General features: G+C 44.4%; 1 protein-coding gene across 3 annotated transcripts in view; it reads left to right on the top strand.

Moving 5' to 3' along the window:
* RASGRP1 (RAS guanyl releasing protein 1) overlaps positions 1 to 26,778 on the top strand; it is a 439,223-nt gene that overhangs the window by 327,107 nt on the left and 85,338 nt on the right. For all 3 annotated transcript variants that reach the window (XM_074365886.1, XM_074365885.1, XM_074365884.1), the window contains one exon: positions 15,868 to 15,994. The gene's annotated coding sequence lies outside the window, so the exon portion shown is untranslated. The remainder of the gene's footprint in view (positions 1 to 15,867; positions 15,995 to 26,778) is intronic.

Raw genomic sequence — 26,778 nt, 5'->3', positions numbered from 1 at the left:
CTAAGTTATTTAAAAAATTTAAAAACCAGGATGGCTTTGTGCTTCTCCGGGTATGTCCCACAGAACGCTAGTTCTCTAAGATATTAATAGCTATCATCAAATACCCTCAGGAAATATTGTGCTAAATAGAGTTGAACAGATTTCTTTACTGGAGGAGCTAACTCTAAGAGCTTTGAAGTAGCAAATACATGGTTTGAGTCTCTAGTGGCAGAATATAGTCGGTGGTGTTTCCCAAACTTACTTGACCAGAACCCTTTTCGTAATAGTCTTTCCTCAACTATGCATGGGGAAAGCCTGGGGTTTTCTAAGATGATTTAAGTAGAGAACTTTCTGGAGGCTGGGATCTGGCCTTGCTACTCAAAATATAGTCCATGCACTTTGTCATTGGTGTGGACATCACTTAGGAGCTGGTGAGATCTCTACTGTACCCTGGACCTACAAAATCAGAACCTGCCTTTTAAAAATGTGCCCTGATGATTTATTTGTATTTGTATTTGTAGATTAAAGCCTGAGAAGCTCAAATTTTCTTCAGGCCTCAGGATTTAGCTAACATTGGCTGTCTGCTGCTTAACAGACCACCCCAAATTTACTGTATCTTAAAGCTCCAAGGATTTACCTCTTATGATTCTGTAGGTAGATTTGGCTTGGTTGGTAGGTTCTTCTGCTTCAAGTGGCATGGGCTAGGGTCACTCATTAGGCTGCATTCACAGACTGGGCTGCAAGATCCAAGGTTTCACTTACATATCTGGTGCCTCGATGCCCTTCACTGGGACTTCTCTACATAGATAATTCAGGCTCCCTCAAATCATGGCATTCTCAGGGTATTGACCTTCTTACACAGAAGCTGGCTTCCAAAATGGAAGAAACAGATGATGCCAATTCTGTTAGGACCTGGGCTTACAAGACCCAGAATATCACTTCTGCTCCATTCTTTTTATTAGTCAAAACAAATCACAAGGTTGATTAGATGCAAGGAGGAGGAAGATGGTTTTTATCTCTTGATAGTGAAGTAGCATGCGTATACAAGGAGGGAAGGAACTGGTGGTGGCCATCTTTAGAACCATCATACTGCCCCTCTTGGGAAACATTAGATGCTGTGCATGAGCTCTGCCTAAAACTAAGTGCTTGAAAAGTATGCTAATGTGTGTCCTGGACTGACCCTTCCTCCAAGATAAGCAGGCACTTCAACCCACTTTACAAAGGAAAGGTATGTCCCATCTGCAGAGCATGTCAGTACCACGGGAGAAGTGGGGGAGAATGGGTTAAGTCTCATCATTTATCAACACCAACCAAAACTGTTTATTCTCGACTTACTTTGTGCCAGGAACTTAATCTCTGCAGTATACAATGCAGTTACAAGCCAGTCTCTGAAGCTAACATTCTAGTGCTAGGGAAAAGTTGCTAAACTAGTAAATCAGTAAATAAACACAATCATTTTACAAAGTGATAAAGGCTATAAAGAAAATAAAATAGGGCAAAGTAATTGTGAGAAACTTGCTAATAAGTTCATTTAGATAGGAGGTCAAAGCAGGTCTCGTGGAGTGTATATTACTGAACTGAGACCAGAAGGTTGGGAAGGAGGCAGCCATTCAGAGAACTGAGGACAGAGTGGCCAAGGATGCAAGTACAAAGGCCCTGAGGCAGCGACATACTCTACAGGCTCCAGGGACTGAAGGAAGGCCGTTGTGCCTGGAGCACATTCTATAAGGGGAAGGCAGCCTGAGATGGAGAGGTGGGGGGGGGGCCAAGGCTTCTTAGGGCTTTGTACACAGAGGAGGAACCAGACCAGAGTCAGAATGAAATGTGATAACATCATATCCTAAGTGCAGTGGAAAACCACTGGACAGTTTAATGCAGGAGGTGACACAACTTGATTTCCATTTTTACGAGAAGACTCTGGCTGTGGTGTGAGAAACAGATTGTAGAGAAAAGCAGAAGCAGGAAGACCAGTTAGGAGGCTAATGAAATGACACATCCAGGCGAGAGAAAATGGCAGTTAGCACGAGGTGGGCTCTGAGTGCTGCAGGGCCCTGTGGAGTATCCCTGCCCTCGAGATCCTCCTACCATCAGGAAAGTGCAGTCAGACATCCTTCCAGCCCCTGGGGTTCCCCTTAGGCCTTAGGCCTTCACAGAGTAGACTATTGCCTGGTTGTCTGGCTTTTTCATTTTACCATGTATAGGTGATGAGGAATAGAATAAAATTTTCCTGAATGTTTTTTTTTTTTTTTGTACCTAGAAATAGGTACCGTGAGACATTCCATTTCCTTCCCTAATCTTCCAGGGTCCTGACTGGCCTCCTGCCTTTTCTCTTTACTCTTTGCCATGCTGTGAACAAAGGCCAGTATTTTCTGTATTCACTGAACCAACCAGATGCACAGGAATGCCTGGGCTGAGCCTGAGACTGGAACCGCAGGCCAAAGACCTTCCTAACAGATGCCTAGGCCATTGCCTAGTTCCAGACAGGCGGGTACCTTTCCCTCACCCAACACTGACTGGGCACCTACTAAGTGTCTGGTCCACGCCTATGAGGAGGATAGTAAGATACCCGAGACGGATACCATCCCTCCCTTAAGACTCACAGCCTAGCCAGGGAAAAGTCACGTGTTCAAGTAATTCCCACGCACTGTGGCCACCACATCCACCCGGCAGTAGGAGCACCAAAGGCCTGGGCCGTGCTCCCCAGGGGGCAGAAAAATCTTCACACAGAAGGAGACACATAGTTGGGCCTTGAAGAATAAGCAGCTTGCTAAGGGTACTCATGTTAGGAAGAGCGTTCCCACTCGGTCATTTATTTTCACTGAGCAGACAAGTCTGGTGGCACATACTAGAGGTGAGGTGGCACACCTGTGTCCACTGGAGACTGTCTTCTCATCACAGCAGAAGATCCAGCTCTCTGAAAGGCAGCCCAGGACTCTCCCACGCTGTCCAGGATCAAGGATATTTTTGAGTCAAATGCCAGTTACCCAGTATTTCTCCTCATTTACTTGTTTTACTCTGATTACTTCCAGAGGTCCCTATTACCTCCTTTATTGCTGGGATTGAGGTGGGCCTAGATTAGGGAAAACAGAGCCCTAGATATGGATGGTTTCATACAGAGAAGAAGAAAAAAGAAAGACAAATGCAAATGAAAAAGCTCTTGAATGAGAAATAAGTGGGTAAGCCTCTGAAAAGAAAAGGTATTTTTGCTCAGTGAGCTGGACCCCTGGAGAGAGTTAAGAGTCCAGGAGATTTGTTGGAGATAAGACCTGTTAAAGAGAAAGAGGAGAGAGAGCAGGCGTAGGTAGTGAAAGGCTGCAGACACTGATGGGGGTCTGACACCTGTGACAGGAAAGGGACAGGAGGGAGGATTGGGTAGAACATCTGGGGGCAAAGATTGCCGACAAAGGAGAAATGATTGGCCCTTGTCGTCCCCCCCCCCCCCGCCCCCCTTCCCAGGCTCAGTTGTGGTTAGGGCTGCCTGGGCAGTGCTTAATGGCTTCCAAAGCTGAGGCAGATCTCAAAGGGAACAGCCCTGACAGCACACCACCTGGCAGTTTCTTAAAGGGAGACCTGCTGAACACACCCATCATCCTGACGTTAACAGCAGAAATTAGAGGGGAAATTACCGTCCCAAAAGATGGTAGAAACTTGTTCTATGTGTGTAGGGAGTAAACCCTGATTGTGAGGTAACAGATTAAGTGTAGGCTCTATTTGTTTATTACTGGTGTATCTGGCAGGAAAAACTCAGTCACTCGTGTTTATGACTGGACAGTTGAGGGTAAAGCTTGCTCCTGGAGCTCTTAGCTCTCTAGGAACCAAATTCTTGGCTTGAGCAAGTCTCTCAACTGTCTGACCCCTAAATGAAACAAAGTATAAGTCAGTATTCTTAGCCAGAGAGAGAGAATAGGGGTGAAAAAGAGGAATAAGTCATGAGACCTTGAGCGCCCTGAGTATGGAATCCCACTGTTTTTACCTCCAGTAAATGACCATCTGCTCCCAGTATCTGGGACATGGAAGCCCTCAAAAAATATGGGATGAATGAATAAACACATGATCAGATAAATGTCACCCACCACCTCTAGATAAAACAGTTCTCTCTTAACATGTATTCCTCCTGGTGTTAAGCTTTTCAGACATACTTTGATTTTGTTTTCTATAAATACTTTGTCATGCTGCATTCATTGGGGTTCAGTGGTAGAGAACATAATCCTTTCAAACTAGTTTAAGGAGGAAAGGATTTATTTCAGGGTATAAATGGCTTAGAGAATCACCGAGAAAGTTGAAGAAACAGACTCTAGGTTGAGTTGTCAGGAAAGACTCCTGAATCACACTGCAAAACTGGCCCATCAGGGGAGCTGCTCCCTCTTCTACAACCAGGAAGCCAGCACCTCCACCAGAATGATACTGCTGCTATACAACCAGGAAGCTGCCGTGACCTGGAATCCTCCACTGCTGCCAGCGCTGGATCGCAACCCACTTGCTACGATATGAATGAATGCCCCACACTGCCTCTCACCAGCCGTGAAAGTAATAGAACCTGGAAAGGCCACATGCCTCCATGTGCTTTTTGGCCCATGAGCAGCAGAAGCATGGCCCCTGACCCATGTCTGTCTTCTAGATCGACATGAGTGCCACTAATTGGTCAAACTCAAATCACTTCAGGAAGCCTAGCTTCCAGGGAATGGAGAAAATGTAGTCTTTAGACTTCCAGCCTCTGCAGGATAGAAGAAAGCACTGTAAAAGGAGGACAGGGTGAATTGATGAGCCATCTCACTGTCTTCTCCTTTGAGGAAACCTTAGAGGAGTTCTCATCCTCTTATTTCTATCAACTGCAAACTGGCATCTTCAGGCCAATCCTAAGGTAGCATATCCTCCCTTGTGAGGAGATGTAAAACAACTTCTGTGCATCGTATGTATGCACATAGAAAAGCATGTGCCATTGGTCATTAGTTGTTTTCCACAAAGGCACACTGTCTATGGACTTTGGCCCCCTGGATACACTACTTCATTTAGAATGCCACAAGTCACCGATGTCACCCTGTAATCATGACTTTCTTGAGGTCAAATAGTTAACAACCCTCAAAGAGTTCATAGCAACCCAGGGTTTGATTTCTAGGTTTGATTTCTGGTGCTCCTGTGACTTCTGTGTCTCCACGTAGAGAGTTCTGGCGCCGTCATTAAGCTTTGTTGGCATTACTCAGTAAAACACTTGCTGCGTGCCAAGCGCCGTTTGCGTGTATAATAGGCATGTTGAATAAGTGTGATGTGTGATGTACTCACAACTGTTTTGTCTCCCATTGTCTCTTAATGGTTTTTCAGTGGATCTTACTTTTCCTACCTCTGGATAAAAACCCTGGCAGGTGCTGTGGCTTTTCTGCTCCCTCCTAGATAACAGAACAGTATTAGAGTCGCTTTAAGCCGCAAAGGTATTCTCACTTTGGTCATAAGAATGTCCAGTCCCATACAATAGTCAAGAGGCTGAACTTCAATTAGTATTGAATCCCCTGTCCGCCTCGGGCCTGTCTCAGGCTGGGAGCCCGCAGTGGGGAAGGAGTGTTGACACTTCAGCTTTCCTCTTCATGATCTTCCTCACTCTCTCAACATCAGACTTTAAAGAGAGGGCAGGGGGAGGCTTGGAGGGATAGAACAGTACTTACTGGACTGGCTGGCCCTGTGGTCTCTGGGCCTGGTCCACAGCCAGTGTTAGTGTCCCTGGGTAGAACTCCTTTTCTCATAAAGTGCTTTTGTAGTTCTGCATGGGTCTCCTGCTAGACTCATCTCCCCTGCAGTCCCCTTTGACCTGACGAGTACCTCTCTTCTGGCCTCTTACAGCTTCTTCCTTTTCCCCTGAGCATTGGGCGATGCATCTCTGGCTCTTTTTGATGGAGGTTCCCCTCTCCTCTCAAGACGGGACCTCTCTAATAGGACTGGAGTCAAGGTGGCTTTACCTCATCTCTCTCCCAGGTGGCCTTCACTACAGTCCACAGGGAACGGGGCAACATTTATAGCATCCTTGTCCTGAAAAGTTCTTGGTCTGGCTGAAAGGGTTGGGAGACATGAAACACATCCTTGGAGTTATTTCTTCTGTAAATCTACAGGGGGTGCAGAAGTGGTGGGTTTTGTTTTACTCCCTTTGACAGCTGATAATTACCATGTTGGTACCTCAGTCAAAACAGAGGCAAGAATGGTCCCACTGTGACATCCGTAATACATACTTCCTAATGTCCCTTTGAGAGATTTGCCCTGACCCTCCCTTTTACAGAGGGTTCCTCAGTAGGGAAGCCATGCTTCCGTTGTACTTCTCTCCCCCACACATCCTTCAAGATCCATCTCAGCTCCCATTCCTTTGGTGAAGCATGAAGTCCTTCTGACTGTTTAATGTTTCTCAGCCTTTCACATGTCCCTGTCAAGTATGCCTCTTACATAAAGCCCTGATCCACCAGCATGCCCCCTAACACAATTAACTCCCTCCTTGGATTCCCTTGGGACATTTCTGTACATCTATTACTACATTTTGTCTTGTTTTTTCCCTATTTGCCTTACGAAGTAGCCTGGGAATTCTTCAAGGACAGCCCAGATCTTGGCCAACTCATACCATACCAAACTTAGTCAACTCACACACCTCTAGCACGATACTCGGTCCGCTGAAGGCAATTCATTCATCCAACATGGGGTTATTGAGCAGCTACTACAGGCACTGAGGATGCCACGGTGAACAAAACAGACGAGGCTTTCTCCTTCATGGCACCGCAGGGAGTCCAGGTGCATTTGTGGCACCTCATGGAATGCCCCTCAGTGAGGTCCTGTCCATGCTGAGCCCCTCAGAGATGCAGCCCAGTGGACTGGCACAGTGAGATTCCTCACCCCTTAACGTGGCAGTCCATCACAGCTTCTAAACAGTTGCCACAGATACTTCTGGAAAACTGACTTGTTCTGCGAATGTGGACTCACTCTTTCAGTGACATGGTTTGTTCAAAAGAAGGTCTGGTAAGTGTCCTCAGAATCTAATACTGGGGACTATTTCAGGCTTCCTGAAAAAGGTGATGCTCCCCAGAGGGATGTGTCCTCCGCCTGAGTCACCTGAATACACACGCTGCCCAGGCTCCCCAGCAATGACGTCAGGTCTGTGCACACAGAGAGGAAGAAAAAAATATTGCCCACACAGCAGATGCTCTTGTCTTCACTTCTAATAAGAGAGTATGGCTTATTGGGGTTCTACATTATAGGACTGTTTTGCTGCAATGCTTTAGTGAGGGGAGGGCAGGACAATGACAATGAGGCAGATTGTACCTGAACACTGGGGAGGAAGATCACCTGAGTCAGTCTTTCAGTGCTAACAGACACCACACAGCAAACTCACAGACAGCAAGAGTCTCCTCACAGAGGACGGCCTGAGGCCTACAGGCCCGGAAGGCCCTCTACCCAAAGAGCACGTCTCCCTCCCTCCACACCATGAAGCAAGAAATCCTCACCATGGAACTTCAGCTAAGGCAGGATGTCCCTAGAAGCTCTGTGTGTAGATAGCCATGAAGGACAGTGGGTATCAGAGTCTCCAGTCATGGTTGTTGACAGTGTGGGTCTCTGGGCCCCGAATATTCTGATTCAGAGAGCAGTCATTGTCCCAAACACTATAGAATTTGCTGTAGCTTTTGCTGTATTTGCTATAGGATTTACTTGATCTACTTGATTTACTTGATTTGAGCTTGACCTCAGAGGACACAGGATAGGGGAGACCTGATAAAGGAAAAGCTGACAGACCGAGCTCTAGAGAAGAGCTCATGGGGCAAAGCTGCCAGAGGCCACGTCCTGAAGAAGGGATTCTTAGAAAAGGCAAACTCCACATCAGTTCAGTGCACAGGCTGCTGGTTCCTGGGGAGAAGGGAGCCAGCAGCCCTGTGTTCAACGAGGAGTTATATATAGCAAAGACACATGGCAAATTTTCCTGTTAAAGTCGTTCTAGTTTCTCAGAAGCCTTCCTGAGCTAAGACTCTTCTGTCCTCCATAAACCTTTCCTGTAAAAGATGGCATCTCTGCCACAAAACCAGGTCATGAGTCAGTTGAGCTGCCAACTTCCTGGAGACCATCACCAAGCTCAAGCCTGGGCTAACATTGGACTGTGGTGGCTTTTCCAGGTGTCTTGAACCAGCCGATCCAGAGCATCCCTGCAAAAGATGCAAACACTCTTGGTCTTCTCCTCTCACTTGGAGCTGGTTTTGCTTTACTGCACTGACACTGGAGACTGGGAGTAGAAATGAGACCTCCCGAGAGCTAACTAGAGGTCACCTAGCTTTACCACCAGGACCAGCAGGAGCACTGCTCCACCCACCTTACAAAAGACTGCTGCAAAAAATAGGCCAAGGAGATGCTGACTCTGCAGATGCAAATGCCAAATTTAAGCATGCTGCTCTTCCTCAGTTGGTCTCCCTTTTGGACTTGCTGCTCCTATTCCATTTTATTCCTATTTTATCTCCCCCTATTCCTCAACAGATGCCATAGAGAGAGAAAAATCCCTGCATTGGCTCCTCCTTTTATGGAATGTTTCCTCCTTTTGTTTCTGTATCTCACACCTTCTAAGATCCATGTCTAACTTTCAACCTGTTATCAGGGCATACTTGACAACTCTGAACTCCAGAAATCTTATAATCTATAGTGGTGGTTACGAAATCTAGGGCAAAACAAAACTCTCTGAGGAATTCTTTAGGTATTTAGCATTGCCCTCCTAAGACTGTCTGAATTTGAAATTTGGGGAGTGAGAATGGGAAATCTGTCTTCTTGTTTTTGTTTTTGTTTTGGGTTTGTTTTTTAATGTACATATAGACCCTCATTTAAGAGTCATTGGTCTGTAAAGAACCATGTCGCATTTGATATATACTGTCATAGGGGCGTTTATTGTTTGGAGTTTCCTGCTTTTGTTTTTCCTACTAACCCATCAGCTTCTCTGGCCAGGAGCAGGGCTCTTCACTCACACACGCACACGCACACGCACACACAGTCCAGTGCAATACCGATTGCACATGGTGCATGGTGAAGGTATAATCAATTGTTGATGCTGCATTGCCTTACCTAATGAGGAAAGAAGAAGATGGAATGGTGGGAGAGTGAGTGAGTCTTCTTTTTGTTGTGATTCTATGAAGAACAAATGCTACACAAGCCCCAAACCACACTCTAAAGAGCTGGTCTTAAAAGGGGAGGGTTGTGGCCAAATCCAACGCACTGACAACACCAAATGAAGTTGTAAATTAACAGGAACTCTCATTCATTGCTGGTGAAAATGCAAAAATTTGGAAGTTTCTTACTAAACTAAACATATTCTTACCACACCCAGCTGTGGTACTTCTTGGTATTTACTCAAATGAGTTGAAAATTGAGGTCCACACAGAAACCTGAACATAAATATTTATATCAGCTTTATTCATAATTACCAAATCTTGGAAGCAACCAAGATGTCCTTCAGTAGATGAATGGTTAAATAAAGCATGGTACAACCAAACAATGGGATATTATTAAGTGCTGAAAAGAAATAAGTAAGTAAGCCATGAAAAGACATGGAAGAAGCTCAAAAGCATATTACTAAGTGAAAGCATCCAATTTGAAAAGGCCACCATATATATGATTCCAACTATAAGACATTCTGGAAAAGGCAAAATCATGGAGACAGTAGAAAGATCAGGGGTCGCCAAGGGTTGTGGAGAGGCACAGTTGAATAGATGGAGCACAGAGGATTTTTAGAGCAATGAAACTACTCTATATGGTACTATAATGATAGATACATGTCATTATTAAGTTGTCCAAACCCATAAAATGTGAAACACTAAGAGTGAACCCAAATGTAGACGATGGACTTTGGGTGATACTGATGTGTTGATTTAGGTTCATTAGTTGTAACAAGTGTACCGTTGTGAAGGAGGTTGGTCGTGGGAGAGGCTGTGCTGGTGTCAGGGGGTGGGTGGGGAGTATGTAGGAAACCTCCATGCCTTCTGCTCAATTTTGCTGTAAATCTAAAACTGCTCTAAAAAAAATAGTCTATTTTAAAGAAGTGAGGGAGAGGGTTAGTTATGACTATGCTGTATGACAACTCATGCACTCCCATCAAGTGTCAGGCTAGTGAAAGGAAGGTTATGATGAGGACACAGAGATGATGGAATCTTAGAAAAGGGAATTAAGTCAAGTCAGGCCTTAGAAGAACTGAAAAGCAATCACAAATAGTAATAATAATGACAACAGCTATTATTTTGTGAGTGCTTCTCCTGTGCCGGGCACTGTGTTGAGCAATTCACCTGATGGCGATACCATCTTTCCAACTTTAAAGATGAGGAAATTGAGTCCTAGAGAAGTTAGGTCATTTGTGCATGTTTACAGATAACGAGAGTTGAGATTAGAACTGTGGCCCATCAGAACTTGGCAGATTAGAATGTTAACCGTTCTTTTCATTTCTTAGCATCCTGTGACTCTTTCTTTCTCTGCCTCTCTCAGTAGAAGAGCTCCTTCCCCTTTCTCATCTACTTGCACGTGATCCAGAATGACTGCCTCACCCCTAGAGCTTTTATACAGACTCTTACGTCTATGACTTCTGATTCAAATTCTTGAGAGTATATGACTAGACAATGAATTGGCTGGCTTTGAGTCAGGTATCCATCCAGGAACGAATCAGCCATAGCCAGAAGGCTCACCCCAGAACTATGGGTAACATAGATAAGTTGCGAGATGTGTCCACAATATTGGGACATTGCTTACTATCCTTGAAAACAGAACCCTGGAGCAGACATTGTAAATTTGTAAATAGTAGAATCGCGCTAATAATGGCACACCCCCATGGTGCTATGGTGAGATTTAAAGGAGTTAATCTATGTGAAGTGCCTGGCTCAAGGTAATTGTGATAAATGACATTATTATTCAAGCTGTACTACAACCACATTCGCTCTGGTTTTCTAGGATGCTATACCCTTGACTCTCAACTGAGTTTGTTTGCCTGACCCACCTCTTCCAGGAACATATGCCTCACAGTTGCCAAACTCAAACACCTCTGGAAACACATGCTTTTCCAGTGCAGGTTTGATAACACCCTAACACCACAAAGTTGGCTGATTTCCAGTCTGAAAACGTCCAGGGCTGTTCTAAAGCCACCCAGACCAATACTAGCCTTTATCTTTGGGGAAGGTAGTTACAAAACCAGGTCTTAAAGGAAGAAAGGTTGAGTTCACAGAAGCGTTAGGCAGATATGCCCTGCAGCAAACTCTGCTCCAGGAAGTCACAGGTTTTGCTCCACTGGTCCATTTAACAAGGAGGAAATCACTCATTAAGGACCATAAATAACAGGCCAAAAGGACTATCAGACTGAGCTTGTCCAGACAGCCAAAGTGAGTTTTGCATTTGCACAATATCCCTAAGCAATGCCACCACACCTAGATGGGGGATTTAAGTATTTCCAGAGGATCAGCTATGAGTTTCAGCATAGTTCTTCTAGAATCAATGTAAATAGCGCCTGATACAAAACAAGCATTCAGATTTTTGTTGATTTGATAAAGAGTAAATAAAGAACAAAGAGAAGGAGTGCTGCCCTGAGGCATCATCCAAACCAACAAGATAAGGGATTTCTCAGCCCAGGTATCCCAACCACCATTAACTTCCATTTGTGTTATTTCAGATTTTTAATTTGATGCCCAGCTATTGCCCTGCAAGTAAAGTAAAGCCACTATTCTCCCATTCTACAGATGATAAAACTGAGGCCCAGCAACTTGCTACTATTGCCACTGCTAGTTAGAAGAACTAGGACTAGATCCCAGGTTTCCTGACTCACATGTCATTTCCCTGCTCCATGATGTCCCCCCATGGTGGGTTCCTGGTGAAAACTATAGAAGGAAACTTTCAGATAGTGAAATTAGCTGGCTGAGAAATAATCAGCATCTCTTACAATGTGTTCCTTAAATCATTATTGTGTCATGATGCTCTAAGAATAAGCTTAGGAATTACTGCACACCCGATAGCCCGTCTTGATTTATAATACATGCTAGTTTATCAAAGGCTCTGAGCAATCTTACCAGAAAAAAACCTGTATAATTCATATTAACCCTGTGTTCCTCAAACCGATTTGACCCAAAAACTCTTTGTGTGCATGTTATTTATTAATATCACACAGTGGAATATTCATTTGGAACATGTTTTAGACCGTGTTAAGAACAATCATTCAGCAACTTAAGTAAATTAAGTACAAAATTATGCCTTACTCTGTTTTGCTTGGTCCTTAGTTTCTTTGGCCCAAACTCATTTCTAGAAGTAATACTAATGCTAAGGAAGATTGCTGGATGTGCAGCAGGCTCTTAGGAAGCACATAAGGGGAGATGAAACTTGAAAGAACTAAAGTAGGCATTAAGAAGGCAGATGACAGAGAAACAGAGTTTCTAGCTCCCGCCTTCTGGTGTCCTGCGGAAACTCCAGGTAGCCTTCTCTCTTCGTTTCTTCCCTCCGCCTACATACTTTTCATTTATCTAGGTCTGTCAGTGGTGTGAGAAGTTAGACAGATGGTTCTCCCTTCCTTCCTCATCTGTGGCTTTCTCCATCCAGAGAACTTTCTCTAATCCTCTGGGAGAACTGGCTTTCTGGAGATGAACACCTCCTATGTAAAATGGAAAGGTCGCCCTGTGGTTGCCAGGAACAAGAGTGGTGGCCTGAAGGAAAAAGAGCATGTTAATTACCCAGTCACCTGAAACCCACTGAACAAACAGTGAGCCCTTTCATTCCCAAACTACCTTCTCACACCTTATTGGTGGTGACTGGAGTTCCCCAGTTACCCACTAAAGCAAATTCCCTTGAAAGAATTCATTTTGATACTTCTTGGCTCTCCCCCTTTTCTATCCAGATTAAATTCATTGATCCAAGTTGCCACTTTACTGCACACATTTCCCACTTGCCTGTGGCCAGTCCCAGAAGCAGTAGTATGTTCAGCGTTTTTTCTGGTCTTTGTCCTCACCCTGGGCCGTGGGAGGCTTCAGGAGACTGGCTGCTCTCTGCAACGCATTTTCCTTCTCACATGCTCCAAAATGGCCTAGTCCTCCCAGAACTTTTCTCCTTCTCAGGTTCTTATCTTGAAGGTTTCTTCTGTGCTTTCAGAGTGGCTCTTCCATGTTGCTCAGTGTTTCAGGCAACATGCCCCAGAGGTCAGCCCCTTCTCTGGCCTGCAGGCTACAGACATCACTTCCTCAGTGGCCCAGCCCTCCCTCCACAAAAAGGGAATGCATTTATCCCAGGAGGGTTTCTCAAGAGTGAGATGGACCAGCACCTTCCTGAGCACCAGCTGGGAGATAGATTTGGGATCCACAGCCACCACTTCCACCGGCCCTGCCTCCACTATCTCCAGGGCCCCAGAAGCAGATGTTTCCCAAGGAGACAGTGCACTCCTGCACAGCTCCTCCCAGGAAACCGGCTGTCTGAGGACTTCCCACTCCATCGTTTGTTTGGAACTCTGTGGCCAAACCCGAGCACTTTTGAGTCACCTTTCTAGAAAGTGGAGCGTGCTACCATCTCTCTCTCTCGTTCAGAACAAGAGCAAAATTAACTTGCTAGACATTACAGAGTGAAGGATCTTTTCTTTATTTTTTAATTAATTTAAAATTTTTTTTATTGAGGTGTAATTGATATACAATGTTAGTTTCAGGTGTACAGCAAAAGTGATTCAGTTATACATATACATACATACATATTTTTGCTTTTCAGATTCTTTTCCATTATATGTTATTAGAAGAAATTGAATATAGTTCCCTGTGCAATACAATAGGTCCTTGTTTATCTATTTTATATATAGTAATGTGTGTCTGTTAATTCCCATCTCCTAACTTGTCCCTCCCTGCCCTTTTCCCTTTGGTAACCATAGTTTGTTTTCTATGTCCATGAGTCTGTTTTTGGTTTGTAAATAGAATTTATAACTTTTTTTTTAGATTCTGCATATAAGTGATACCACATATTTGTCTTTCTCTGTCTATTTACTTCACTTAATATGATTAAAGATTCTTTCTTAAAGATTTTAACCACGCAGAGCAGAAAAAAAGCACCCCTACTCAAATGATTTCCCTTTTTAGCTGCTTATAATGTCCTTTGTACCATTTACATCACTCTACCTAGATTAAAAATGACACTTTTCTTAAAGGTGAAGATAACACTTTTAAGTAATAAATATTGTTATTTAAATAATAAAATCAAACTTGTACATGAAATGCACATAGGTGCTTTATAAATATTAGTGTTTATGTTTCATAAGTATAATAAATATTAATCAACTCGCATAATAATGCTATCAGACAGGTACTATTATTATCTCCATTTTACAGACTAGAAAACTGAGGAAGAGAAAGTAAATTCCCTGTTCAGCTAGTATCAGGAGTGGCAAAGCTGGTGTTACTTTTTTTCCTCCCAGACTCTTTGTCCTGCTGTCCCCCTCACTGAGACGGAGGGAAGCTGAGCTATCACCTGGGTGGGCGCTACCCAGGCTCCTTCCCCTGCGTTCTCTGTAGGGTGAGATGTGCTGTTGGGTTCTCTTGTGCTCAGAGGCCACTGGGGGCTGAATCCAGGAGGGTTGGGATGGATGGAAAATTACTAAGAGGAGACATCAAAGGTAGGGGTATTCTTGCAAAACTGGTCTAACAAGATTCTTGCCGGCTGGAAGGCAGGCCCAGGACTTAGCCATCAAAGGTGGGGGACTAGGAACTTGATCAGATGTCAAGGGTAGGGGGATTCTTGCCAAACTGACTCAGCAGGATTCTTGGTGAAAGTGTACCAAGTAGGCTCAGGACAGGACAAGATCGAGGCTTTGTTGAGAAAGGGGCTCAGAGAGAGGTACACACACACACACACACACACACACACACACACCCCAGGTGTCCCCCTAGTTACTCCTTTTCTAAGAAGTCGGGGCAAATTAGTGATCAGAAAATTTGAGTCCTAAAGACATGAGCTCCCCCTTGTCCCTCTTCATCCTTGAACTCCTTTACATGGACCCCTGGAGAAGGTGCTGGGTGATGGGGAAAGGCCGGACAGAGCCATCACCTGGGGTCCGGTCACTGGCACTTGGTTTCAGTGGGGGGGTCAGGTGGGCAGGACGAGAGGCAGGAGAGGCGGAGCCAGTACAGGTTTCAAGGGGAACGTAATACTTATTTTAACTGGTTTTCAACTACATCCGAGGGCTGCAAGAGGGGAAAAGAGTGCTACCAAGGATTTCCTGCCATGATTTCAAAGGATGTTTAGCACCCCTGCAGATTCAAGCACAGCAGGGTCAAGAACAGTGGAAAAGATTTTGAAATGAGCAGAAAGATGATTGGGCGTGCCTTCAGTGAAATGCAAGATACTGTCTGGAGGACCCTTCCAGGGTTGTTTGGCTCGTTAGAGGGCTGTGCCTTTCTTGGTCTTCAGTGACTTGTAAGTCTGTAGAAATACATACTCTTGCTTTTTTTTTTTGCTTGTACTTTTGGTGTTATATATAAGAAATCATTGTCAAGACTGGTGGAATATTATTCAGCCTTTTCAAAGAAGGAAATCCTGCCACATGGTGACAACGAAATGAAACTGGCTTGAGAAGGTGTTTTGCTCTTCACCATCTGTTTACCATTTTCAAACCATCTGTTCCTTCTCGTGAACTATCTTGGCTATTAAGGCACTAGAGGGTGGTGATTAGAGCTGGATTCTGGACCAGGATTTAAATTCTGACTTTGTTACTTCCTAGCTTTAAAACCCTGGGTGTGTTACTGAATGTCTCAGTGCCTCGGTTTTCCCATCTATGAGAGTAGTACCTACTACTATCACTGTTGTGAGAGGCGTGCTAATTAATACAAGTGGTGACAGTTGAACTATCACAGGTCGTGTGAATTCAAATAACTACATACATAGGACCTCCCTCCGCAGCACAAGCACAGAGAAAAGGCCACGTGAGGACCAGGGGAGAAGGCAGCCATCTGCAAGCCAGGAAGAGAACCTCATCAGAAAGTGGATCTGCTGCCACCTTGATCTTGGACTTTTGGCCTTCAGAACTGTGAGAAAATCATTTTCTGTTGTTTAAACATATGTATGTACACATATATATAAAGAGAGAGAAAGAGAGAGAGCTTAAAATGGAGCCTGGTGTGTGTTAAAGGTAACAATTAATACTTACTGAGCATTTATTATTATTGATTCTCTCCAGTGATTATTTCCTAAGATAGGAGAAGGGTTCAACAATTTGCCTTTCATGGGTATAATACTAAGAAGAAATTGCCCAGCTACAGCCTTAGCCCACTGCTCATAACTCCCTCATTTGACCATCAGAAAAAGTCACTGCCCTTGAAGGTCTCCCCAGGTGTATGTTCAGTGGGAACTGAGCTTGGCCAGAGCTTGACATGAGGCAGGGACACGAAGGGGAACCCAATCATGCCTCTGTGACTGTGCAGTGTATCATTGGTAGTTACTGTCCCTTGGTTAGCTTACCATGGAATTAAAGGTGTATTTTAACATTCTATCCCCTGAGGCTTCTCAGGTAAGAAAAATCTGAGACCACCTCCTCCCACTCCAATTGGATCTTGTTCTCATGTATCCTACCCCAAGCTTTCCTACCAGATTCCCAGCTAGGGGACTCTCAGAGTAGAGATAAACCCTGAGATCAATTCAGCACAATTTGCTGCAGAAAAGGAGAACTAGCGTTCATAAGCATTTATAGCATGAATCCAGTCTTTTTAAAAGAAGATGACATTAAGCAATGGTAACTACCAAACTCAAGTCTGTCATTTAAACAAAGAGCAAGCGTTACTTATGATAGAGTGGAGTGTGTTGAAGTATGCCCTGGAAATGAGAATCCCTTTAGATAATTACTCTTCTTGCTTTTAAAAGAACTCATGAGACTCACCGTGCACACTGGGTTGGAAAGTCATTCAAACCACTGAAGCACGTCACATTCAGGGCTCCTTGCGGCAGAACTCTGACCACCCGGAAGTAGTATAGGTTGGTGAGCACTGAGTCTCTGAGATGCTGCCTACTTACTAAACAACAAGTATTTGTTCTGTGATGCCCTGGGTGCTGGAGGCCGTGGGGAACGTAGGAGACTGCTCTGCATGGCTACTTGCTGTCTATCTGACTTGGAGTAAATAATGCAAATCCCTTTGAACTTCAGGTTCCTTGTTTGGAACATAGGGAGCAAAACACTTCAGTGTATTAGTTAGGATCCTTTTTGGGGAGATATAATTTACAGAAGAAGCATGACTCGAGTGCTGTAACAGTCATGATGGGTCCCATCTCACATGTCAGTGAGTGCACAGTTATGCCCGGAGCTGGGACCTGCCTCTGCTTCACTTGGCTCCGGCCTCCTCCCTCTGTGTTGGCTCCTTGATGTAAAAGTGTTGCTGGAGAATAGGTTCTTGCCTCGCTCAGGAAAGAATTCAAGAGCAAGGCATAGTAGAGTGAAAGCAAGTTTATTTAGAGAGACACACTCTATAAACAGAGTGTGATCTGTCTCACTCAGAAGGGACAGATACACACTCCATAGGAAGAATGTGGGCCATCTCAAAAGGCAAGAGGGAGAGAGAGACTGAGAGGTGTGGGGGTGTTGAGTTTAAAGTAAGAGCAGACACAAACACATCATAGACAGAGTCTGGGCTGTCTCTGGAGGCAAGAGAGAGAGCGCGACCACAAGGTATGGAGTTGTTAGTTTTTAAGGGCTCGGTAATTTCATATGCTAACAAGTAGGAAGATTAGTCCAGCCATTTTGGGAAAGGGGCAGGGATTTCCAGGAATTGGGTCCCCACCTACTTTGGGAGCTTTCATGATCAACCTTGGAACTATGGCGCCCAAGGCTGTGCCATGAGGCTCAAGGTCAACTGAAAGTCAATTCTTCTGCCATCTTGGTTCTAACCAGTTTTTCCTGTGCTCAGTTGCCGTGTCAGTCCTTCAGTGGTTCCCTTCCCCTCTGCCCCCCTGTCTCAGCAGTGCCAAGCAAACATCCAGACACCACAAGGTCCAGGGTAGGGAGGAGGGGTGTCTCTTCCAGCATGCTTCATTTTCATCAATGAGGAAGTCTTCCCCAACCTCCCACCCCCACTGGCCAGGCTTCCCCTGCCCCTCATTGGCTTGAATGGGGACACATGACCATTTATGACCCAGTCACTGGTGATGAATGCTGTGACTGGTTTAAAGTATTCAGTGCTTACCCCTGGGCTGAGGGCAGAATCACCTTCCCCAAGGAGAGGGTGGTAAGAGGGCAAAAACCTAAATAACAGCAGGACTTTGTGGACAAGGAGGGAGCGGTAGCTGGCTGATGTGGCCCCAGCGGCGTTTGCTATACCATCCCACCAAGTTCCTGTGATGAACGAATGAGCTGGAGGATGCAAGTGGCCCGCTCAGTGCCTGGCACACGGGAATAATAATAGCAGCTGGCATTTTTGAGGATTTATAATGTGCTGGGCACTTTATGTGGATTCTCTGATCTAATTAGTGCCTGTGAGGTAGGCACCATGATTATGCCCATTCTACAGATGTGGAGACTGGAGCACAGGTGAGTTAAGTAACTCGACCAAGGCAGAGCATGCATTTAAACGTGGGCACTCTGACTTCAAAGTCCTGGTCCTGGTACTGAAAAGAAGTCCATGTGCCCAACAAACTGAAATGTCAGAGTTTGGAGCAGAGAAAGGTTTATTGCAAAAACCAAGTAGAGAGAACAGGTGGCTTGTGCTGAAAAAATCTGAACTCCCTGATGGGAGAGTGTTTATATGCAAAATTTGGGGTGAGGGCTCCCGGGTGTGTGCCTTTCTTCTCATTGGCTGGTGATGAGGTAACAGGGCAATGTTCCAGGACTCTAGGGCTCAGCCTGAAGTTACCATCCTCCACCTGCAGAAGAACTCAAGATGCTGTCATGCACATCGCTTGAGAGGGAGCTAGGACTGTGCTTTATCCCTGTACTATTGTTGCATGACTTCTCTTCCTTTGTTTCTGCATTCCCTCACTTGCCCGCAACTGTCTGAATCTGCCCTTTGGTACTCAGGGAAGGCCTCTGAGGCCAAGCCTTTTCCTGCAAACAAGAAACAGAGAACACAGAAAGGCCACTGTACCCCGAAGGGCCCCGCAGTGTCCTGCTCGGTTTCACTCTCGCACATTCATTCTCCCAGATACACTGCACTGAAATGGTAGTCAAATTCATCACCCCATCTCTTCCTTAATTTCAAAAAATGTGTAAATGTTGAGTCCAATGGGATTCACACACATGAAAAATTAGAGAAAATGCACCATAATATCTAGTGACAAATCTCAGTGATTTAAGAGAGGAAAGAGGCGACCAATCTGCTGAGCACAGGGAAGGCAGTAGTGGGTGATGCTGCCAAGGAGGCGACAGGAGAGGGACCTCCCAGGAGGTGTGAGTTTGGAGAGGCAATGGAGAGCATGCCAGACAAGTGTGATAGCCTATAGTTCTCAGGAATAAAAAGCTGCTCTCATGTGACTTGAGCAAAGGGCAGTGGCTTTGGAATCCACTCTTTGGAGGAGTGGAGACACTGAGCTGGGCTTCAGCCACGAGATCTGCTGTAGATTTGGGTTGGACAAAAGGTGGTGCTGGAGTTCAAACTCAGGGTGTTGATGCACCTTCTGCAGCCCCTCAGCTCCCCAAGGATTACATCCCCGGGCCTGCAGGTTGGGTGTCCAAGCTTCCTGCACGACTGGAGAGCTATTCCTAAAGCTCATGTTCTTATGAAGAGTGCCCTGGGTTTCCCAGGCAGAGAGGACAGCAGGGTGTTGAACACTGGATGGATTTCCCAGCGGAATCTGACTTGAAGGAGACAATTTCTCTCTATAGCTTACATTTCCTGTAGCACCAACTTCCATGCCAAGAAAGGACCCTCAAGGACATGTTCTGGGCAGGGTTTTGGATCATGTTCTCCTAAATTGATCTTTCTGACTCAAATCACTGTGTCTGTATCCTAGTTGGAGTCTTGTCTATTATCAGTTTATTGTTCATCATCTTTTACCTTATTTCATCTTAAAATTACTTCCCAAATTCTTCTGCAATCTGATATTTAGGCAACAGGTACCTTTGTCAGTTAATAACACAGATCGAAGTTGGAAACGGTTGGTATTTGGAGTGAGAGGTTGAGTTCACATCGCAGCGTTGTCACTCACCGCTGGGTGTCTCTGGATCCCGGACTGAACTTGTGAGGCAAAGATCGTATGTGCCCGACTGCACAGTGCCCCATCCTGACGGTGAGCAAAGTGTGAGGAAGGCGTCTAGATTATTGTCTGGCACATAATCGGTGTTTTAAATGTTAGTTTCTTCCTCCCCTCTGTCCTTTATCCTTTATGTCAGGGAGGAGAAGAAGGTTCAAATGTAGTAAAAAGAAAAGAGCCTTTATGTGGTTTTCAGGATGCCTGATAATGCCACTAAATTGCTGTATGCCCTGAGTGAGACCTTTACCTTCTCTGGTTCCATTTTCTCATCTATAAAAAGAGGAGGTTGGATTTGATATTCCCAAAGTCACCTGTAATTTAGAATGATACTTTGATTATATACCATCTATAATCCACACGTTTTGAGTCACAGGAATTTCCCTAATTCATCTGTCACATCCAGGCTCCTCAGTCATCTCCCTCAAGCGGGTGTGACCCAGTTTCTTCCCTTTTGGCTTGGCCCGCAGGATCCTTCCCACCTCGTACCTGTTGTGAAATGGCAGCTCTCTAAGATTAACAAGCACCTGCTGACCACGTAGGGAGCGGGCACGGCGGGACACCAGCAGTAGTGATCTCAGACCTGTCTAGACAGCCAGCAGTTCATTGATAGCTAGGCGCCTGATAGCAAGACGTCAGTGGAAAGGAATGTGAGGTCTTCCCACCCTGTGGTTTGTCAGCTGTGTGCCTCGGGGACCTGGAGGTCCCTCAGAGCCCTTGGCAGCTGAGGGGACAGAGGACGAGGTGGCGGGAGCAGCAACAGATGGGCCCAGCCCCTTTCTACCAGAGTAGCTTCACCTCTGATTCATTCTCTTCCCAGTTTTCTGCTGGAAGAGCCTACTGGAAAAAAAGAAAAGGGAAAAGCTTGAAAGTCACCAGTTTCATCTTACCCTTTCAGTTTACAGATAAGGAAACTCTACTTCGTATTTCAAAAGCCTTAGAGTGATTCCTGTACCTTTTAGATCCAGCAGTTCCACTTTCAGGGAAGTTATCCTAAGAAAGTAATTACGGATTCCTAAAAGTTTCAGGACTGTTCATCCTCCTACAGTTTAAAATAGGGGGAAAAAATGGAAACACCAGCAGGAGAGTAGTTGAACAAATACTGGTACATTTCCAAACATAGAATACTGGGATGTCCCGTGTATCACAGAAGGAAATTATTTGTATGGAAAACATGTTCATAATATATTGCTGAGTGGAACACACACACACATTTGTTGTGCCTCTGTCTCCACTTGCATCATAGAAGGACTTTCTGGGAGCCTCTCACTGGGGCATCATTTTGGATGGTCTGCAGTTGACCTGTCTCTTCTGTCTCTCTATCAGCTCTCTCTCGTGCAAGACCTCTGCCACTGCCACCGTGAGAATAAGCATGTCCTTGTGACACTGGTACATCCACATGCACCAACACTTCCATTCTTAGCACATGGGAAGTCTGCTGGATTCTTGGCAAAAAGAGGAAATTCTGAGTCACATTTTCCTCAGATCCTAAAGCATCCTTTGGTGTGCCCAGAACCACAGACTTGCTTACATGGTACCATCCATCTCTGGCCATCACTGCTTATCCAGCAGGTCTCAATGTTAAAATTATACTAATGAGGTATTTTATACTCTTTATTTCATGCTAAGTCTTCAGAATCTGATGTATATTTTGCACTTAAAGCACATTTCAGTTTGGAGCAGCCGCATTTCAAGTGCTTGGTGGCCACATGTGGGTAGTAACTATTGTACTGGACAGTGTAGTTATGTATTAAAAGAAATGAAAGAGACAGAATGACCAAAATCAGTGAGTGATTCTAATCTGGATACTACTTCTAAAGAAAAAGCTGTAAAAGACAATCTTAGGGCAATTGAGAACATTTGAAGAAGGAAAAAAATTGACTGTGGACTAGTTATTAGATAACATGATGACAGCTACTTAAACTTCTCAAGTTTGGACCAACTGATGTGTAAAAAGCCAATGTCATAGATTTTTTTTTTAAGTCTCATCAACAGAATATCTTCAAGGATATGAAGTTTCATGTTTTAATTTTTTTAATGTCACAAGACATACATTAATTAAGATTCTTTCAGAATGCTGCACCGTCTACTTTGTCAAACTTCTCTGTAATTAGTAGCGACAGCATTTTAAGAGTATTTGCATCTTCAAAATCGTTTTCTTTTTAGCAGGTTAACTATTTGCCCCTATAATCATATACCTGGGCTTAATAAACACTTTCTTCATAGATATATTTTTAAAATAGTAAACTTCATCTCATACCTCTGGAATTACTCGTCTCTAAGAGTGTGGAGTGTGGATCAGTGATGTTTTGCTGCATCACTTATGTAATTGAAGAGCATGGAACTCAGTCAAAGTTAAGTGAGGTGAGAATTATCACAGGTGCTACCAAGTCGAGCACTGTGTGGAAGACCAAGACTTCGGAAGTAAGTGACTCGTGTAGTGTGTGAAGCAAGGAGACAAAGAACTGGACTGACCCTAAATGTTTACTTTAAAGCTGAGGAAAACTGCAAAACTCAAAGTCTGATGGCCCCTGATCCCTTTCCAGGCCCTACCCCTTTTGAAACTAGTTTAGGGGCCTCCTGGCTGAGACAGCTTCAGAGAAGGGGAGGACAGGGAGTCAACCTCTGAGACCATCTGGCCCCTCCAGAAATGTGTCATTTTCCGGATTGGTTTTCTGAGGGATTTTTTTTCTCAGCCAAAAAAGCTATGAAATTCAGAAGATTTTTAACATTTATGTTCATAGGAAAAACATATGTATATTTTCAGTTTACGTGTACAAATCCCTGATTGAAAAATAAAAGTGACATTTTTAAGGTCAGCACTGAATTTGCTCTTACGAATGAACGGTAAGACGAGGTGCAGCACAGAGCAGGTGTTGCAGTGGGGATGATCTCCAGGATCTAGACAATTTCGATACACCATTTTATTTTTTTTCATTACATGGATTTCTGCCTTTTTAAAAAATGAAACAAAAGAACTCAGCGGAGGGAGAGCATATAAAAAACAAATAATATAACATGGCTTAATTACAAATGAAATTCGTAAGAGTTTAGGCTCTTCAGGTAATAGCTGCTGGAAACCAGGAAACAGAAACGAGATGAAGAAAGGCAAAGAGAAGTGCTTCACCACCTGTGACATAATCTTTTCTAGAAAGACCCAGTGCTGTTTTGGTCAGGAGGCTGAGCTAGACTTTGAAGACGTGATGTAATTCTCAATTAGTGATTCACCTTGTGGCCCAAACCAAGTCACTTATGTCTGTGCCATGGGATAGACTCTTGTGAATAATGAACAAAGAACAGGGAGGGAAAGTCCTCTGTGAACCAAGAGGAACCATCTGTCTACTGAAATTCCAGGAAAAACTCAGGAAGGTTTGGGATTCCCCACCCCTCAGCCCAGAAAGTCTGGTCTGTTCTGGACAGTCCTCAGTCATGAAGGCTCAGTCTAGCATATTACCAAAGGACATTCACAACTCCAACTCTCTCCCAGGAAACCAGTCCATCTTTAACTATCCATAGATAGGGTCCTTGCAGGTCTTGGAGTGCTGGGCCCTCCCAGTCGTACCCAGACAGGACGGACTTCCCAAGGTCACCACCACAATTGATAAGACCTTCCTAAGTCCTCTAGATCAGCACTGGCTGAGATCTGAGTTAAACCTCCTGAAGAAATGACTAGACCTCAGCAGCTTTCCCAAAAAGGGGGGGGGGGGGTATTGGAAAGAAGAAGCGTGTAAACTGGCAGGCATTTCCTTGAGTTCTGTTCTCTGCTGGAATGATGCTGTCTGTTTGATACATCCCTATAACTACAGTCATGCCCCACCATGAAGTACAAGATGAGAATAAGTGCAGAGAAGACAGGAAAGGGTCATCTATTTCTTCTTCCTCCGGATGAACTTTGTGCCAAGCGATGAGCACTTCCTATCTGTAAATGGCAGCTGACCTGTCAATCAAAGTGTGCTTGGATTCCAGTTTTGTGTACTTTCTCCCTGCAAAATGAACAACCTTGGTTCAGGGAGGGATGAAATCCTGTATACCAGAAACTGAAAGGACTTTCATTTTAGACAGTCTCTTGAACTGTTCTGTTCACATCACTCAGCAATGACCTATTGTTCAGAATGAAACTGCATCTGCCAAAAATACTGGGTCTTGAGAATCTGAGTCAAAAGCCATCCCTGACTGTTAGAAGCATAGCCATAGGTTTGGGACAGCCACAACCTTAGTAAAGTTATGGTGTAGAAAATATTAAGACTGTTGTCAATCTCAGGCAGCTTACCCCCCTGCCTCCAAGTGATAAGGGGAAAAACCCAAGGCTGTTCAGAGGAGAAATTTTTCCCCAGAGGATGAAATAGGGTGGGACATAGTTAACTAAGTTTTCAGGAACCTGGACCTATCATGCTTCTTTGTAGCAGAAGCTCGAAAGTAGGTGAGCCATCCTGTTTGCTAGGTCTCCACGTATTTCCTTGTCTCTAGCTGACTGTTTTATAACTATCTCAGATAATTGGCCGTCTGACCCTTCTTTTATTCCAACGTTTGTAAGGACAGGATTTGGCATGCACTCTTGGGGCTGGCAGAGATGCCAGACATAAAATTCAATGGAAGACAGAAATTAAATAATTAAATAGAAGTTAAGCAGAAGATAAAATAAAGAATGGTCCTCAAATGGCCTGGAAGAGTAAAAGGAATAGTGAGACCCTGACGGAATAGCAAGAAATGGAAGTTTATGTGTCACCGGCGAGTCTTCCACAGAGGCTGGGAACCAGCAAGAGACGCAGCACCGCTGAGTCGGAAACTTCCAGGAATGTCGTTTGTCCTGTGTTGAGAGCAAGGCAAGTGAGGGACCCTTTTTTCTTCAGTGCCCAGATCTGTATCAGAAGCTGTAATTAGGCTGGGTAGGACAACAAGGGTAGGGGATACTGAGAACACAGGGTTTCTGGGATGTTCCAGGAAAGGATGATCCACACTGGGAAATTGAGGGACTGGACAAAATAATCTAAAAGCCAGAAAAGTCAAAATCAGTCTTAACTCCTAATTAGAGCAGATTAGACCAAAGACTAAATTTATATTGGCACCTCAGAAAAATATTCACACCTGTTGGGAGGAGATTTTAAGGCTGTAATACATTCCATTCCAGTTCATTAGTACCTCAGTCATGAGAATTTTTTTTTTTTTTGAAATATAATGAGGAGCTAAACTCTCTTCACACAAATGAACAAGCAAATCAAAGCTCTTGGTTTGTTGTAAGGAAGCCCTAAGGAATCATACTTGAATCACTTGATCTAACAATTCTTCATTTTTTAAAGAGAAGACAAAGCCTCTAAGGAAGGAATCATGGAGAAGAAATGGTAGTAGGAAACTGCATTTTTAGCCCAGTCTGCCAAGGAAACATTCACAGGTGTAGACACACACACACACATACACACACAAGAGGTATGGTTCCTGTCATGTGAAAACTGATATACTAAAGTAAACAAGGCCTTGACCAATGTATTAATGGCACACTGACAACAGTTACACTTTCACTTTTCAAATAACCAAAAGTGAAAACTTAGGCCTGAAGAAGTCTTAAGTCATTGGCTCTCCCTCCCCCACCTAATGGCCAAGTCTTACCAGGGGCAATTCTGGCTTGAGCTGGTTGGAGGAGCAGTGTAACTAGACCAAAATTCTAACCCCTGTGATGCTCAGGTCTGTAACCTGCGGTTGATAAGACACCTAAAAGCTTAGCACTTCATTGAGACCATCAAACAATACGGTAAGTGCTGGTTACTTACCCACTTTACCTCGCATACAGTTTTATAATAGGTCACAGGCCACAAGCTAAACTGTTGGGTGCAACATCTAATATACTATGAGTGGGCGGTGTAGCAAAATGGTGATAAGCTTGGGCTCCAGAATCACGTTGCCTTGAAACCCAGCTGCACGTTTCACTTGCTGTGTGTCGTTGGGTGACTCACTTTACCTTTCTGAGCCTTAAATCGCCCGTCTATAGAGTGAGAACAGCAGTGGTAAATCATCAGAAAATCTTTTTGTGAGAATGAAGTGAAATAATTGTGTATGCCTTGGCCTAGTGCTTGATATGTAGGAAGTACCCAATATGTTGGCTCATACAACCATCATGAGGGATCTAGGGTAACCAGAAAACACATAGAAAGGAGTAAAAAGCATTCTGTTTGATCATAGAATCTAGCTCAACACAGCTTAACATGTAAGTCAGCCCCCCCCCCCTTTGGGGGGTTTTGCTTATTGATTTGTTTGTTTTCGCTGCCTGTCAACTGTGCCGGGTAGTCTAGCCTTCTTTCTGCATAGCCCAGGGGCTGCCAGGTCCCTCAGGCCGGGCCTTTGGGTGCTGTAGTTTCAAGTTCAAGTCTGACATGGAAGCAGTAGGTACTGACTCACTCCCTGGCATGGAACTAGCATTCTGTAGTCCCTAGACTGACAACTAGTTAAAAGTTGTTCAGTAAGTACTATTTTTTTTGGCTTCTCCAAGCTGGGCCCTCTGGTCTTGAATGACCATCCAAAGCCTCCTCCCCAGGCAAATTTCCACTTTTCATGCCATTTCTCACCTTACTGCTCTCAAGTTACCTTGCATATTCGTCCCTGCTGCCTGTACAAAAGGGACAGAGGGAGTCCCTCCTTGAAACTCACCTT

This window comes from Camelus bactrianus, chromosome 6 (genome assembly GCF_048773025.1).
Source record: "Camelus bactrianus isolate YW-2024 breed Bactrian camel chromosome 6, ASM4877302v1, whole genome shotgun sequence".
In the NCBI taxonomy this organism is placed as follows: Eukaryota; Metazoa; Chordata; class Mammalia; order Artiodactyla; family Camelidae; genus Camelus; species Camelus bactrianus.
Note: the sequence above shows the minus strand (reverse complement) of the source record. Positions and strands in the feature narration are given on the sequence as shown.